General features: G+C 51.5%; 1 pseudogene; it reads left to right on the top strand.

Annotated features, from left to right (window-relative positions):
• Positions 1 to 4,156: 4,156 nt before the first annotated feature.
• LOC147974010 (uncharacterized) lies at positions 4,157 to 5,326 on the top strand (annotated as a pseudogene).
• The last annotated feature ends 8,682 nt before the right edge of the window (positions 5,327 to 14,008 follow it).

Below are 14,008 nucleotides of genomic sequence, written 5' to 3'. Positions count from 1 at the left end.
TGGAGGAGCTCACCATCGGAGGAGCCTCACCCACGAGTAGTGGAGTGCGGCCATACCTTGCATGCCGCAATCACCCCTCATAGGTCAATGACCATGATGCTGCCCTTGATTTGGGGAAGCGTCAACTTCGGTCAAAGTTCCCTGATCCACAGACACAAGTGAGGTGGAACACGGCCCCATTAGTCATGGCATACCTCCTCAAGCAACTGGCCCACCTCCGACAGCATGGGCTAGCAGTGGCACCACTGCTGGGGTCTAGAGTAACCCACATAGATGGGGGAGTTGGGGGGGGGGGGGGGGGGGGGGGGGGAGGGACACGCCATCGCTAACTACCGCCACTCGGTGCTTTGTCAGCATGGTGCCGACCGATGGCGGCAAGGGAAGGATGATAGGACGGGGGCCTATGGCCGACGGTGGAGATGGCTTAGGTTTTGAGGCCTAGAAGTTTTTTATTTGTTTGATGGAAACATCTTTTCTGTATCAAGACTACCAACACATACCTCCAAGAAATTAATCATTTATGAGTGGCCACCCGGATTAATATCATTAGATGCATTTTGTACTCTAACAAATCACACAAGTTGAGCCTAGTCAAGAAAGGCCGTGCCTAAAATCAGACGACAAGTAATTCGAGGCGGGGAGAGTATATAATAGCTGTGCTAGCAAGGTGCATTCATGCATGGAATGACACGCCTTGATTTCTTCCTCATTGACCCCATCCGATAACTACTTCTCCATCTTATAGTGTTAGACTCTAACGTCTCTAAGCAATCTAATATTTTTCTTTCTTTTTTTCATATCACTCGGATGACTCATGATATTCCATTACATTTCTAACCATGATTTTTTTAATCGTATGTATGTTAAGTTGTTAACACACATCGTTAAATGTATAATTGTATCTTGTGCATAGTATTATTTGTTGGCGCTGCCTCTCCTTGCAGCGCCGCTCCTTCTTCTACCTCTGACTACTCTTCTTTTTGTGGTTTCTCTCAAACACACACCCATGAAAGAAACTCTCAGGAAACACACACACACGCCAAGGAAGAAACCTGCTGCTAGCTTTGCCGGGAGGCTCTCTCCTTGGTTAACACAATGGCTACATTTTCTCACCAGCCCTCACGGCCTTTAATTCTCATTACTCGATGGAACTATTTATACATAGGAGAGCCTTACGCACGTCCTGGCTAGTCAGCACTCTCGGTCACCACACACCATGCACGCACGCACGCACCACTAACAGACTAACCACATGACTCTGTCTCTATCCCCTGAAATCGCTCCAGGATATACACAAGACCGGCCATCGTGCAAACCCACGCAGGAGGCTAGCTAGTATATCGCATGCACTAACAAACTCACCGAATCTTCTCAGCTTTAGCTATTCTTCCAGCCGGCCGTCAGACTCCATCACGCGTCTTGTTGCTTCACACAACATCGCCGTATCGCACGACCTTGTCGTCTCGCGCAGAACTGCAGCTTCACACTGTCATCGGCATCTCGCCGTGCTCGCCGTATCGCACGGCAGTCCGGCATCTCGCGTCCTTCGCGCGCCTCCACTGAAACCTTGCCGGCTAGCTACTCCCTAAACCATCTACGACTACATGCAAATAGCAAAACTAAATATGCGGATACATTGAATCAAAATTAGTGCTAACATTATTCATGATAAGTCCGGTGGCAAATATATTGTTAGCTCTATTTTCTTGCATGTCTTGTTTTAGCTTCCTTTTGGTTCGAAAATCTTGTAAATCTGATTAGTCGGCTGTTTAATGGAAATTGATGAGGCGTCTTATTCTCTAAAAAAACATATGAGATGCCCCGCAGCTCCAGCCCTCGCGGCTCTCCGCTAGGGATTCTCTCCGGCCGCCGGGCGCGGGCACCCCGGCCCCTCCCGCGCCCCCCTCCTCCTCCCCCCTCCCGGTCTTGCCCCTGCGCCGCCTCCTCGGGAGGTGGCCGGGACGGCGTACCCCTGCTCTCCCTCTCGGCCGTCCCCGTCCTCCAGCTCATCCCCGCCACCGCCGGCGGACGCCCCCGGCGCTGGCTCGGGTGGTGTTGGCGGCGGCGAGACCTCCTGCCCCCGCGCGCGTGGCTCCCCTTCCCGAGGCAGGGGACGGCGGCGGTGCTGCTCGGCTAGGCGGCGACCCGGCGGCGGTCACCAGCGGCGGGCGAGGTGGTGGTGCTGCCCCTTGGCAACGGGACGGCGTGGTGACGTGCGGTGGCCGGCAACATGCCCCCGGCCCAGATGTGTCCCCTCCCAGTCCCATCTGGGTCCTAGCGGGCCGGCCATTGGCATGGCTTCGACGTCTGCGTGGAGCAGAGGAGGAGGAGCTTGGACTCGTGGTGGTGGCGCCGACGGCATGCCTTCTGCAGCGTGATGGCAAGAGATTTACGGGCATTTGCGGACCCGGCCGGGCCTGTGGGCCTACAGGCCTTGTATGCTCCTGCTGTTGCGTCCGGTCGGTTACTGTCGTTGACGGTGGAGGTTGGGCCCTCCCGTGTGCCAACGATGTTGTTGTTCCGAGTCCCGGCTCCTCTTCTTCATTGAGCAGGCCCCTTTCGCGGTGTCGTGGTGAGACGATGCGGAAGCTTCAAGACCGTTTTGGCGCAGAGTGGTGGTTTGTTTGGTGGTGTGACCCGGAGCGCCCGAGGTGAAGGTTGGGATCGGGAGAAATCCCTGTCGGCCGAGCCGACACCGACGCGATGGTGCGTGAGGGTGCCGCCGGACCTTCCTGGAGGGCGTCGGGGGTACCCTTCCTCTATCCTCGTCGCGTATCGGGGGAAACCCTTGGCAGCAGTGTCGTCATCATCGCGTCCCTTCTTGGAGTGTTGATTGGTACCGGCGCTTCAGAGTATAGGAGCTTAGTGAAGGATCCCCGATGGGTGCGGCGGTCGTGAAGCTTCTTCATTTTTGTTGATCCGCCAGTGTCGGCATTTGTTTCTTTTCTTTTTCTCTTTTGTTTCTTTTAGGTGTGCCTATGTTGCTTCCGCTCCGGCACCTATCTGATTGTATCGGTGATGTTTGCTTTGTAATACAAAGCGGGGAAGGGGGGGCTATTTCATCAAAAAAACATATGATTGTTATTTGTTCTTCTTAAATTTAGAACTAGAAATATGATTTTTGCTACATTTTAGAAACTAGGCACACCGAACACCAGGTTCCAAAAACCAGCTCCGACATATATAGACAACATGCACAAATATACAAGAAATGATTATTATCTGAGTTGGTTCTTTGTAACAAAAGCTTTTTATATAAGCATTTTATTCGCCTGATGGAAATATTTTGATCAGTTTTTTATCAAACCTACAAATGCACACCTCTGACAAATCAATCAGTTTATGAGTGGCCTCCCAACCTAGTCACTGGATGCACTATTTACTCAAAAAAAAGGGGGGGCAGGTGATGTTTGGTGTCATGACCTAGGCAGGAAAGGCAACCGACATAATTAGATTTATGCCATGAACTATTCATGATAAAACTTTTAGCAAGATGATGCTAACTCTCTTACTAAGATCGTCATATCTCTCCCCTTTGGTTAGGCAGGTCCATTAATGTCGTCGCCTCATCCTGCAAATTCTCAGCTACTGCGAGAGAAATTTGACCAAGTAAAGATATATCTGTTCGACAGCACTCCAGGTCGCCCCTCCGGTGGCTAAGACTACCAATAGTGAGAGTAACATAGGTAGTAACATCACACATATCTAGATAAAATAGATGATGTGACAAGCAATAAATGAAGAAAGAGAGCCATGTAGTAACATAGCTAGTTACTACTAGTATGAGTTATATCAAAACAAGATAAGTCTATAGCATAATAAATAAAGTATTGCATTTTACCACACATATGTTACTCCCCACTATAGATATAGTAACATGAACATATTACTGCTCTATGTTACTACCCATTGTGGCTAGTCTAACGGCCTCCTCTTCCACTCCCCCACGTCTCCAACTGACTAGAGTAGGTCATGCGCCTGCTGCGCCCCGCACGCCCTGCCATACAGGGCTGCCATTGTACTCTCTCCCTCCCCCTCTGTACTTCTCATTTGCAACACCATATAAGCCCTCGAGGCCAAGGAATACAGAGTGTGAGAGTTACTAAACCTAGCTTGGTATCAGACGCTCATCCAATCCTATCCCCTCGCTTCCGCCATGCATCGATTCCTTAGCCGCACGCGCTCCGGCGGCGACCTCGACACGCCGGCGAGCAACCCCTTCGCCCTCTTCCCTCTAGCCACAGCTCCTCCGCCTGTGTCCCTGGCGACCCCTTCTCGACCGACCGCGCCCCGCGCGGCTCCCCTCGCACATGATGTCCTCCGTAGCAAACAGGCCGTGCCCGAGGCCGCCCCTACTTCCTCGGCCCCGGCGTCCGCGCCACCCGTGCAGCCCACCGCGGCTGCTCTCCGAACGGCGGGGAGCGTCCCCGTTCAACAGCTCGCGCCCGGCGGTTCCAGCAGCGCCCTGGCCCTCCGTCCCGACGCGCCCGACGTCGGCTCCTCCACCGCTGCGATTGGCCTGCCACCCTCCATCAACCACTTCTCCCACCACCGGCTCGAACTCGAATCGGGAAACTACTCCAAATGGTGCCAGATCTTTTACGTCGTTTGTTGCAAGTATCCAGTGCATCACCATCTCGATGTGGCCACCGAGCCACTTCTCTAAAGCACCATGTGGCGAAACGATGACCTAATCATCATCCTCTGGTTCCACGGCATCGTTGCCGATGAACTCCTGGACGTGGTCGCCCCGCCGAATAGCACCGCCTTCGACATTTGGCAGCAAATGCATTTTCTCTTCCGCGACAATCAAGCTGGTCACGCGGTGATCCTCGGCGTGAAATTCCGCAATCTGGTCCAGGGGGACCTCTCCATTGCCGAGTACTGTCGGCGTCTCAAGTCCCTCGCAACGGACCTCGGCAACGTCGACGAGCGCATCACCGACCGTACGTTGACCCTTCAGCTCATCTGCAGCCTCAACCGCAAGTTTCAGATCATGGTGACACTGCTCCCCATGCAGACACCCTTCCCGACGTTCGTGCAGGCGCGCTCTCGGCTGCTGATGGAGCAAATCTCCACCAATGAGCGCGCTCACCTCGACGCCCTCCCGGAGGCCACCACCACCGCCCTCACCATCGGATCCGGCTTGGGGTCCTCGGGATCCTCGGGCACCTCCACCGACAGGGGCAAAGGCGACACCACCCCTCCCGCCACCGATTGCGACACCGGCGGTCGCGAGCGTGGCCACGGGCGCGGTCGTGGCCGTGGGCACGGCTCCCATGTAGAAGTGCATGCTCTAGCCAATGCAACCAAAAGACCGATCTGATGAAAGATACTAGGCAGCACATTATACGTCAACACTCCCCCTCACGCGTGGCTCCCTCAGACCTAAACGTGGACCAAAAGTGGGTTACAATTTTAATTGCGCCAGCCAGGTCTTGAACTCGAGACCTCTTACTCTGATACCATGTAGAAGTAATCCATCATTTTCACGCGTACGTCCTCACGCAATTTCATGTTCCCATCCAGTGCATGCAATGCGACAATGGCGGCGAATTCCTCACCACTTCCCTACGCGACCTCTTCTCCCGCTATGGTTCCTCCCTTCGCCTCTCATGCCCTTATACCTCGCCGCAAAATGGGAAAGCCGAACACCTACTCCGTACGACCAATGACATACTTCAAGTCCTTCTCATACATGCCACACTACCCCCCGCCTTCTGGGTTGAGGCCCTCCACACCGCAACCTACATTCTCAACCGACGACCCTCCACTGCCATTGCATCCGAGACTCCTTACTTCCGTCTCCTCGGCAAACACCCCACGTACGATCACATGCGCGTTTTTGGATGTCTTTGTTTCCCTAACACCATCGCCACTAGCCCCCACAAACTTGCCCCTCGCTCTTCTCGTTGGGTCTTCCTCGGGTATCCCTTGGAACACAAAGGGCTATCGGTGTCTGGACTTAGACACTCGCATGGTGATAATTTCCCGTCACGTCACGTTTGACGAATCCGTTTTTCCCTACCGTCCTACTCCCGACAGACCGCAGCCCGCCCGTCGCCCGGTCGCAGAAGATCTCGGGCCACAAATCTTCCTCGAACCTCGCATCATCGTTCCCTCCAATCCGCATCCGCTCGTGCCCTCCTCAGGATCCCCCTCGCCTCGATCCCCACGCCCACGTGCCGGGTCCTTAGGATCCTCTCCCCCAATCCGCGCCCACTCCCGCACCTGCCTGCGCCCGCAGATCAGCCCACCCAATCGGTGTGCCCCACCCCGCCCGCTTCGCCCCCCCCCCCATGCAGCAACCCGAGATTCCCCGAATCCACCATCCCATGCGCATGCACATCCCACTCCCCCGGCTCCCCGCTGCTGCATGCACCCTCTCCCAGCCCCTCCCATTCACATGCACGTAACACCCGCGTGTTCGCCCATTGCTCCTGCGCTCCCGCCACGCGCCGTGCCAGTGCAACCACCCACCAATCTCCATCACATGCGTACGCGGGCCAAAACCGGGTTTGCTGAACCTAAAGCCCTCGCTGCTTCCCCTTCTACCTCCTCCTCCATTAGGCCCATCCCTTCCTCTTACCGTGTTGCCCTCCGGGATGAAAACTGGTAGAACGCTATGATCACGAATATAACGCACTGATGCAGAATAACACTTGGAGTTTGGTGTCCCGTCCTGCAGGTGCTAATGTTGTCACAGGGAAGTGGATTTTTTGGCACAAGTTCCATCCTGACGGCTCTCTCGCCTGGTACAAGGCGCGCTGGGTGCTTCGCGGCTTCACATAGCAGGCTGGCGTGGACTACGACGAGACGTTCAGCCCACTCGTCAAGCCGACGACCATCTGGACTGTCCTCAGTCTGGCTGCCGGGAGGGGCTGGCTTCACACAGCAAGATGCCTCTGTCGGGTGGCTCAGGCTTGGAGGACGACGTCATCGCGCAGTCCCATGACGAGGACAAGCCTCAGGCCAAATCGTAAGTGAACAAGGGTGTTTTAAATATGTCCCGTTCCTTTCTTGTAACGTCTAGAATATATGTTTTTGTAGTTCGGCACGCAGTCTTCTCCAACAATCCTCTTCCTCGGGGGACCTTCTCCCGGAGATGATGGAAAGTGAGACGCCTCCACCGGTCTCCTTGCCCAATAGGGCGGACGACTTCGAGGTGTAGTCGCGGAGGGTCTCCCCCGATCAACAAGTGGTGCAAAGGATGACGAAGACACTACCCGAAGGTGATACTTCGGTGGCCCAGGGTCCGGAGACCGACAATGGAGGTCCCGAGAAGTCCGGTCTACAGCCGGATATGAATAAACGGATTCCTTCAAAGGGAGGCCGTACTCCTTTAGCAGCTTCCGGAGACCCAGAAGCGTCGGATATATTGACGAACATGCTGCGGCAGGCGTCCATCTCAGAGGAACATCGTACCCTGATGGGCACAGTGGTCGAAAAGGCCATGTCCGTGAAAAGCGGATTGAATGGGGCCTTCATGGGCCTGCTAAGAGGCTTCGAGGTTTGTACTAGAACATGTTCGATTGTGTTTTATTCACAAAATACACCTGTGTATAGATAGTAGCCCCTGAGACTCTGGTTGGCTTCCCGAGGGAGGCAATCAGAGGATCAAAAGATATGCCCAGGAAATAATCTGATTAATTGGAACACAGGCTGTGACCTCCCGGGTAACTGCCAGGACCACAGAGTGCAATTTGACTTGAGATTAAGCCATAGTGACCCGGGATTAAGAAAAAAATCTGAAGAAAAAAAATTCTGAAAACAAATTGAAAAAAATTGTTAGTAATGGCGCACTTTTATGTGGTGCGCCATTACTAAGCCATATAGGCATAGTAATGGCGCACTTTTATGTGGTGCGCCATTACTAAGCCATATAGGCATAGTAATGGCGCACCAGAGGTGCGCCATTACTATTTGTTACTAATGGCGTTATAATAGTGGCGCACCTGTAGTGGGCCATTAATGGCCAAAACAGGTGCGCCACTAATTAGCCTTTTTCTAGTAGTGTGTCCATAGGATGCTCCGCATCATCCCCCCCCCCTTGGGAAAGATCCGACCTCGAATCGAAATCCAAATCACCATGGGAAAGAGATTGTGTTGCCGTGTAGAAGTTGACGATTACCAAGCATTCATCATCTTGTAGCTTGAAATGGGCACTCTCCAATGTCGCACCATCTTGTAATTCCTTCAAAAGGAGCAATAATAACAAGCACTTGGAAAAAAATGTGGTTGGCATTAAAGCAAAACCAAGCATTCAAGAGGTGAGTCACCAAACAAGTGTCGTCATCATGCAAAGCATATGGTTTGACAAAGAAGTTTGGCATGGCATTTAAGCATATAAGTTGAGCACAATCAAGGACATCATGGGAACAAGCATGCAAATGGGAGGAAGTGATGCAAATATGTGTGGCAAGAGAATAAGCATCTACACTACTAGGGAAAACCTTATACACAGAATCTTAGCAGCAGCGCGGCATAAAAACAGGCGCTGCTGCTAAGTAGTAGCAGCGCGGCTACGGAAAGCTCGCTACTGGTGCAAACTTAGCAGTAGCGCGTGACGCTTAAACCGCGCTGCTACAAAAATCCACCGACAGTACACAACGACATAAGTTTACCAGTAGCGCGGTGCCAGGGAGCACGCTGCTGCTAATGCCATAGTAGCAGCGCGCTTTTTTGTCACCTCGCTGCTGCTAATTTTGAAAATATGCACAGGGTTGGCCCGTTTAGCAGTAGCGCGTGGCAGGAAAGCGCGCTGTTGCTACGCTCTTAGCAGCAGTGCGCTTTCTCTCCCGCGCTACTGCTAAGACGCAGGACCCACCACCTTTTCCACCTCCCCCTCCCCATCTCCTCTCCTCCCTTTCCCCTACCCTCCCACATCCTCCCTCTCTCACTCTTCTTCTTCCTCAATACTTCTCCCCCCATTACTCTCCCTCTTCTACCTACCTTTCTCTCTCTTCATTACTCCTAGCTATAACTACACCACCTCCATTAATTCATCTCCTTTCTCTTTTTCCTCCCCCCTCCACTAGTTGAAGTTGTCTCCTCCCAAATTAGCTAGCTAGGTAGATGTAGCATTTAGTTAAGTGACCTATTTGCCCCCTAACTAGATCTTTCTTTGTCAAGAAGAGCTTTGTGCACTTTTGACCTCCCTACATCATCATCTCCACCGTGTGCTCGATCTCGAGATAGAGGTGTGATTAATATTTCATGCTTTTGCAAAATGGAAATATGTTTATGCATGTGTGTGTGATATTTTTATGGAAATTGTGTGTGTGGCATGAGTTGACGCCAAATTGTGCATTTGAGTTGCCTATGTTTTGCCGAAATGTCGATTTATTTCCGTTTCGGTGAATTCCGGGCAAACTCTAGATCTATATATGTCCTACTTTTAAGGAAGGTCATGCCGAATTTTTGTATGACTTTGATGAATGCACGCATTTTTATAATCAATTTGTTTATTATTACCGTGCAGAGTTCACGATGGTTAGTGGAACGATGGTGGACAGGTGGTTGCGGTTGGCGGTGCAGGACATGAAGGAAAATAACCTGACAGAGGTTTTATGTCCGTATCAAAAATGCAAAGGAATAGTTTGGCTTGACCCCCATGTCGATGGTCGTGTCGAAGCGCACCTGCTCATGACTGGTTTCATGGATGGCTATACTCGGTGGATAACTGAAGATGAGGATGACGATGTTGAGGATGCCGACGGGGCAGGCAATGATGACACGGGGCAAGACGAAGAGATGATCGATAATGGCGGCGGGGAAGAGGCCGGACATGGCGGCGGAGAAGGGGCCGAACATGGCGGCGGAGAGAACGACATGGACTCCACGCAGCAGAGTTCGTCGGTACTAAGTTCAATCATGTGGGACCCTCTTGTTCAAGCATTGCTTCGCAAGGAGACGAGTACTGAGAGAGCTGCTTCTAGAGAGGAGGCTAAGCTGGAGCAACCGGTGGTAGACTCGACCACTCCATTGTATGATGGTTGCAATCCTGAGGTGACCCGCTTGAGTTTCACGCTCCAAGTGCTGAAGACGAAGGCTAAAAACAAATGGACCGACACTAGCCTCGATGAGCATCTCAAGTACCTAAAGGATGTTCTTCCCGAGGGTAATCTATGTCCTAGTAGTGTTGATGAGGCCAAGAAGATCATGTGCCCTCTTGATCTGCCACACGTTAGATACCATGCATGCATCAATGATTGCATAATTTATCGAAAGGAGCACGCGGAAAAAACAAGTTGTCCGGTGTGCAATGCTTATCGATACAAGAAGGCCGGGAAGAAATGTCCCCAGAAAGTGGTATGGTACTTACCAATCACTCCCCGTCTCCAGAGGTATTTTGTAGATCCCAAGGAAGCAAAGCTAATGCGCTGGCACGCGGAGAGGAAGAAGCCCGACGATGGAGATGATCCGAAGCTGAGACACGTCAAGGATGGAAGCCAGTGGAGAGCGTTGAATAGCTTCTATCGGTATTTTGAATGTGATGCAAGGAACATCGTGCTCGGCGCGTGTACCGATGGCATGAATCCGTTTGGCAACCAGAGCACCAACCATAGCACATGGCCCGTGTTTGTATGGATGTACAACCTCCCCCCTGGTTGTGCATGAAATCGAAGTACATTCACATGAGCATGCTTATTCAAGGGCCGAAACAACCAGGAAATAATATTAATTTGTATCTGGGGCTACTTCAGGAGGAGTTAGACATGTTATGGAAAACACCGGCCAAGACATTGGACGCCAGCAAAGGCGAGTATTTCAACATGAGAGCCGCGCTGATCACGACAGTGCACGACTATCTTGGTTACGGATATGTGGCAGGCCAGGTGTGCCATGGATATTGCGGATGCACGCGGTGCATGGATGATACGACGTCTCAGCAGCTAGCGTCAAGGAAAGATGGCGGGTCTGGGAAAATCGTGTACATGGGGCATCGAAGATGGCTCGAACAGGACGACCCGTGGAGAAACCATGGAGATCTATTCAATGGTCACGCTGAGCATCGAGGACCTCCACATAAGCGGAGCGGTGCCGAAATCGATGAGCTGTTGAAAAACTGGAAGGAGTGCCCCGCGCCGGGAAAGACGATGAGAAAGGCGCCGGAGCCGCTGCTGAAGGTATGGAAGACGAGGTTTGTGTTCTGGGACTTGGAGTACTGGCACAAACTCGATACACCTCATTGCCTTGATCAAATGCATATATGTAAGAATGTCCTTGAGAGCTTGCTCGCAACACTGAGGAACATGCCGGATAAGACCAAGGATGGGCCGAAGGCAAGAAAAGACTTGCAAGATTTGGAAATCAGGGAAGATCTGCACATGCCGCCACGTAAAATGTCAGACAAGACAGAGACGGAGACAGAGGCACGGGAGAAGAAGGGAAAGAAAATAAAGAATGAGGATTATTGCCCCCCATTCTTACTTCACCTTAAGTCAGGCTGAGATCAATCAATTCTTTAAGTGCCTTACTGGAGTCAAAGTTAGTTCCGGTTACTGTGGCAAGATAAGTAGATATCTAGACACGGACAAGAAAAGGTTCAGCGGGATGAAGTCTCATGACTGTCATGTGATGATGATGCAGATATTACCTGTTGCCCTTAGAGGGATAATGGACAAGCACGTCCGTGACATGCTTATTGGTCTCTGCAACTTTTTCGATGTCATCTCTCGAAAGTCGATTAGTGTGAAGCAGCTCCGAAGGCTACATGAAGAGATCGTTGTGATACTGAATGATCTTGAGATGTACTTCCCGCCCGCGTTCTTTGACGTGATGGTGCATCTGTGTGTCCATATTGTGGATGATATAATAGACCTGGGGCCGTCATTCCTGCACAACATGATGCCGTTTGAGAGGATGAATGGGATCATCAAAGGATTCGTTCGTAACATGTCCCGTCCGGATGGAAGCATCGTCCAGGGCTATTTGACACAAGAGTGCATCTCTTTCTGTGAGAATTTTCTATATGGCGCAGACCAGCCGCCTGGTGTTAGTGTTGGTTTGCCCGTTAACAAGCACGATGGGAGGCTCGAAGGAGAAGGTCACTGCAACGGTCGCAGGGAACTGCACGTGGCATACTCAGATCGACGCAGCGACTTTGACAGAGCAAACTTGGTAGTGCTACAACACCTAGACGAGGTAGATCCTTTTGTGGCACTGCACAAAGAAATTATCGCAAAGAAGTATCGTGACCGGGGGGTATGCAGGACGGACGCCGAAGTTACTAGAGAGCACAACTCCACTTTCCTGCATTGGTTCAAAGAGCATATTATTGCTAATCCCCCGGAGGAGGGCTCTAAGGACGGATTGCTCATATACGCCTTAGCACATGGCCCCTCGCCCAACCTCGTAACCTATCAGGCATATGATATCAACGGATACACGTTCTACACGGAGGCCAAAGATATGGACAGTGATGAATATCAGAACTCAGGAGTGACGATGGAATGCATGACCGGCAGCGACAACGGCGCAACTGAACGATTTTATGGAAGGGTCGAGGAGATCTGGGAGCTTGACTACTCTGGACTGCACAACACGACGATGTTCCGTGTCAGATGGGCTAAGAATGTCGAAAGAGAAAGCCGGATTTTCACTACCATGACTATACCCGACGCCAAGAGCGCTACCGTGAACGCTATCGCAAAAAACGAGCCATGGGTACACGCTAAGCACATGACACAATGCTTCTTCATAACTGACCCATGCAATCCCAGTCGTGTTGTCGTGAGGAAAGGCAAAAGAAACATCATTGGAATGGATGGAGTCGCCAACGAGGAAGACTATAATCAGTACGGCAACCCAATGAGGGAAGATGACGATGATGATGAAGTATACGTCAAAAGAAGAATCAATACTACATTACCAAAGAAAAATCGTACTCCATGGAAAAGGCAAAGTCACAATGAGGGGCTCAATTATTCTTCGACGAACAAGAAGGGAAAGAAGCTGACTCAAAAACGAAAACGTCAGCGCTGAGGAATCGGTCAAATGATGTAATATATATATATATATATGTTCCTATTTTGTATACACACTTAATTAGCCATTATTATGCATGGGTCCAATGATGTAATATATATATATGTTCCTATTTTGTATACACACTTAGCCATTATTATGCAAGGGTCCAATGATGTAATATATATGTTCCTATTATGCTGAGGAAAAGAAAAAAGGGAAACTGGTTATAGCAGCAGCGCTTTAGTGAAAAAGAGCTACAGCTAGTCAAGGTAGCAGTAGCGGTTTCTGCAGAAAATCGCTACAGCTAGTCAAGGTAGCAGTAGCGGTTTCTGCAGAAAACCGCTACAGCTAGTCGAGGTAGTAGTAGCGCGTTTTGTGTAAACGCGCTACTGCTACGTCCACTTAACCCAAAATTCTCCCTCTCCCTGCTTCATCCCGCCTCTTTTCCCCCAAATCCCCACTCTCTCTTCCCCGGCCCCGTCGCATCGCCGCGCCCGCCCCCGACCTCGGCGCGCTCGCCCCCGACCCCGGCACGCTCGCCCCCGACCCCGCCGTGCCCGACCCCGGCGCGCTCGCCCCCGACCCCGCCGCCCCCGACCCAGGCGCGCTCGCCCCCGGCGCCGGCGCTCGCCCCCGACCCGTCGGCCCTCGCCTCCATCCTCTGCTTCCTCCCCTCCCAACCTCGGCCGTCGTCGGGCCTGCCTCCTCGCCCTGCACCCTCTGTAAACCACCTCTCTCTCTCTCTGCTAGCTAGGGTTAATTTACTTAGGTTTTAGTTATGTTAATTAGGTTATCTATTTAGTTATGAATTTAGATAGGTTTCAAAATTTGCTGAATTTATATGCAAATTTGAACTGGACATGTGATATGTGGATATGTCATGTTTTGGACATGTCATGTTTTGGTAAATGATCCGAGTTGCCTATGTTACGCCGGAATGTTGATTCATTTCCGTTTCGGTGAATTTCAGGCGCTCGATATGTCCATTTTTTAGCAAAGGTCATGCCGAAATTTCCCGTGAATAAAGGCATGATTT

The sequence above is a fragment of the Triticum urartu genome, chromosome 5A (assembly GCF_056163025.1).
Source record: "Triticum urartu cultivar PI428250 chromosome 5A, HENAU_Tu73, whole genome shotgun sequence".
In the NCBI taxonomy this organism is placed as follows: Eukaryota; Viridiplantae; Streptophyta; class Magnoliopsida; order Poales; family Poaceae; genus Triticum; species Triticum urartu.
Note: the sequence above shows the minus strand (reverse complement) of the source record. Positions and strands in the feature narration are given on the sequence as shown.